The following is a 4287-nucleotide window of genomic DNA, read 5'->3' as shown; positions in this document are numbered from 1 at the left end:
TTTCCTGTTTGTCCTATTGTTTTTCATTAAACCTTTAAACATACATATGTATATTTATTTTTGTACATTAATTCATTTAAAGGCAGTGGTGTATTCCAGACTTCCCTTTGCATTGAGTCACTTTATCTGAAACTAAACATTGATCCTACAACTGAAGTTAGCTACTAGTCCCTTTTCAGATTCAAGTTTACCATTAAAAACAAGTCATAAGCTTTAAAAAAATACAACACATTGTTAAAGAATAAACTAGTGGTTCTCAAAATCTTTTGGCTCGCAACTCTGGACAAAAACGTCAGTGTCTAGTTGTGTCTCCTTGTCACGTTTCAGATGTTTCTCAGTTGTTGTGCTGTTACACCAAAGAGAGATGTCCCCTCCAACGAGATAAAATCACCCAGTATATCACAAATAATCCAAAAGATAGAAGTACATTTTTCTTCTTTCTTCTCCCATTAATCATCTCATGCTGGCTCAGATTGGTCTTGTTACTCTTTTAAGGGTCCAGACCCCTAGATTGGGAACCACTGGACTAAACTACCTGTATGTTTTTATTTCATTTTCATGTATTTATTTCTAAGGAAAACATATTAATGGGAAGATTACCCAAACATTTGCTGGGCAAATTCATTCTCCACAGAGGATGACCCTGCTACATTTTCAATTCAATTTTATTTATAGTGTCAAATCATTACAGAAGTGACGTCAGGACACTTTACAGATAGAATTGGTCTAGACCACACTCTATAATTTATAGAGACATAACTATTCCCCCAAGAGCAAGCATTTAGTGGGACAGCGGCAAGAAAAACCTTCCTTTTAACATTAATCAACACTACTGTAAATGTGCCAGTTGTCTGAGACCAGATCAACGGCATACAGCAAAACATTAGTACAGTAAATACATCAACAATATCCACATTTAGTAACCATGCAAGCAGGCAACACAAAGCAACAAAAACTCAGCCAAGCAATGCTAATTATAGACATTTTTTGACAAATGCAAACATGCAGGACAGCGATAAGCAATGAGACATAAATAAAATACAACAATCATGATGGAGATCTTAAATAAAATATAAAGTTGATAAACTACCTCCAGCAACAGTGAAATGCTACGTAAGCATTGATGCAATAATAATCTATTAATGTATCAGTTACATGGTCTATTTTCTGCAGAATGAGAACTTTTACTTAAGTAGGATTTTATATGCAGGACCTTTACTTGTAATGGAGCACTTTTAGATAGTTGTATTTGTACTTTTACTTAAATAAAGAATCCAAATACTTCTACAGTGCACACAGTAAGCAACGCAAATATGTTTTGTAACATGAAATCATCAGTGCAGAAAAACAAATGACGTATCTCAGTTGCCAAGCTGCAGCATGTTGAAATTATGTCATAAAATCTGCAGCAGGTGTTTTCATTGTTTCTACAAAATACTCAGAGTTTGAAATATTACGCCAACAATCCGGGATAAACTTGATCTTATTTTAACAGTAGGGGGTCGTGGTCTTACGGAGTTATCATGGACCAGGCTACAACTTCAACAGATGTCAGTGGTGTGATTTCTTTGCCAATTTCTCTGGGCCAAATGTCTGCAGCTGCATTTTCACTTGCAGTAAGCAAACCGATTTAATGCTTTAGTTAATCTTAAACATGCTTTTGTGCATTCATATGAAGAGTGAAAACTCGTTTAAGGCCAGTGGTTCAGGGAAAAGGACAAGAAGAAAATGTTTTCTTTCTGCACAGCCTTCAAATGTCAAGTTCATTTGAATTCAAATTCCTTACCTGGCAGGGTGTGATAGTCGGTTTAGGCGAACTGCACCTTTAATGTGATCAGTGGCAATCCTATCATCTGAGCCTGATCCCACAGCTACACTCCCTCATTTCTCGCTGAGTCGTCTCATTGCTCGTTGCTGCCCTGCATGTATAAAAAGAAATGGCTGTAATCAGTGTTACTTGGCTGTGTTTTGTTGCTTGCTTGCATGGCTACATGAATGTGAATACTGTTAATGTGAATACTGTTGATGTATTACTGTACTAATGTCTTGCTGCTTTCTGTTTCTCTGCATGGCTTCTTGAGAATGTTTTTTTTCTTGCTGTTGCTGTCTTTATGGCGTCTTGTTGTCTTCTGTCTGTAAATTTTAACCTGTAATGTCTTGCTCGATGGTGTTTTAAGCCCCCAACGTCTCCTTCTAGGCAACGCTGCGACCATTGAATTCAAGGCACCTAGCCTTAACCCTAACCCTAACTATAAACATTGCCTAATCCTAGTGCCTTCCAGGCAGCGCTGCCTGGAAGGAGACGTTGGGGGCTTAAAACACCGATAAACGTCTTGCTGCTTCCTGTTCCTCTGGTCTCAAAACATCTCGCCCAAGGACTACAGTTCAAAATTAGCAGTCTGGCTAAAACTGTCACATTTACAGAATGTTATGAATGTGCGTTGTTCTTAAAGATAAATAAATGAAATTAAATGTTTTCTGCACAAACACACATTTGATGTACAGTGTCTCAGTGTCCATAGCGGTGCAGCTCCGTCAAGTTTTTGTCTTGTAAAAAATAAGCCACTTTACTTGCTCTTGAATCTTCTACCCTGTGTCTCTCTATCTGACTCATAGAGACTCAAAGGAGCTGTAGATGGATTTGAAGGGTGTCACTGTATCTGTGGACCCAGGGGGGCGGCCCTGACCACTGGAGGCGGTGCCTTGTTACACTTGGCCCTTTGAGTCATGGGGTGCCGGGACAATGCTGCTGTTAACACTCCTGACGGGGACCTTTGGGTTCTCTGAAAGTTTAATGTGACTCTGCGAGCGACCTGCGCTCACTGAGGTCAGAGATGAGCGCGGCCCGGCGTCGGTCCAAGGTTGCCCTGTGTTGGTGCATTGGAAACTGAATGCCAGCGGCGGGGGGGCCATCAGGTCCTGGGCTTGTTTTGTCCCCTGTGGCATGGATAATGAGGCATCCGTCTCCACCTGCCGCATGGGGAGACGAGGCTCACTGTCTCACTTAAAAAGAGCACAGGTTACCTATCTGATTTGTCCAAGGCAGGCCAGGGACATGATCTGAAGCAGAGGAGCCTTCAGCTTAAATGTTTTATACCACTGCTTTCTTATTTCTGTTTGTGCTGCACCACACGGAGCTCCTTATCAGAACCACTTTGTCTTGTTAGGTGCATCTTGAAAACTAAGATCCAAATCAACCAAACATGAGCCACTGAAATTGTGTTATTATTATTCCCCAAGAAAGTTGGACCTCTTGTATTGATAGCATGAGCCTAAAGACAAATTACTTAGTTACTTTAATTTGTATCAAAGCACAATTTTTGCGACATTGTGCCGATTCTTGCATACAACAAACCTGACGTTCATGTGACAGCAGCTCAACATGGCCACCAACAACCGCCCCCGTCGTCCTCTCCGGCGGACCTTGTGGAGCTCGTGGAGTTGGCCACAGGAACGAAAGGTGATCTTAGGGGGGTTTTGTCTTGGTGTAATCAGACAGCGACATCATCAATCATGAGAGGGTGAATTACAGCGGGTTACAATGGGTGATAAGATAATGAGTGGGGCCTCAGCAACCTGGTGAGGGACAGCTCGAGTTCCCGTCCTGATTACATGGCATCAACCTGACTGGCTGTAAACCTCTTTGAGGACGCTGGCTGCACAAATCCAAGATGGAGGAAAACACTTTTTTGCAAATGGACTATTCATATAGCGCTTTTCTAGTCTTAATGACTAATCAAAGCGCTTTTACATTTTTCACACACATTCATACACTGTCTGAAGCTGCCATATATGGTGCCACCTGCTCATCAGATAAACATTTATACACCGCTGGCGCAGCATCGAGAGCAATTCGTGGTTCAGTGTCTTGCCCAAGGACTCTTCGACATGGGACTGCAGGGCCAGGGATCCCACCACCGACCTTCCGATTGGTAGACGACCACTCTACCACCTGAGCCACAGCTGCCCCAATACTTGAAAACACTTTTTTGTTCAACAACATCATAGTGAAAGTAGCAAAGGAGAGCATGCAGGTGAAATTAGCTCATTTCATGGTCATATCCATGGTTTTGAAATCAACAACAGTAGTTGCGAAAGCAGCATGTCTTAAACCCCCAACAATTTTTGTTACTTAATGAATCTGACAATATCAAAATCATGCATACTTCACTCAGTAAATGGCCACGCGTAGGCACGTAAGCAGGGTTTGAACTTCTTTTTCTTCTTCACAAAAGTACTTTTGTCACTTTTCATGCGAACAACCAAGAGCAACACTATGAATGCCTT

This window comes from Perca flavescens, chromosome 1, assembly GCF_004354835.1.
Source record: "Perca flavescens isolate YP-PL-M2 chromosome 1, PFLA_1.0, whole genome shotgun sequence".
Taxonomy (NCBI): domain Eukaryota; kingdom Metazoa; phylum Chordata; class Actinopteri; order Perciformes; family Percidae; genus Perca; species Perca flavescens.
Note: the sequence above shows the minus strand (reverse complement) of the source record.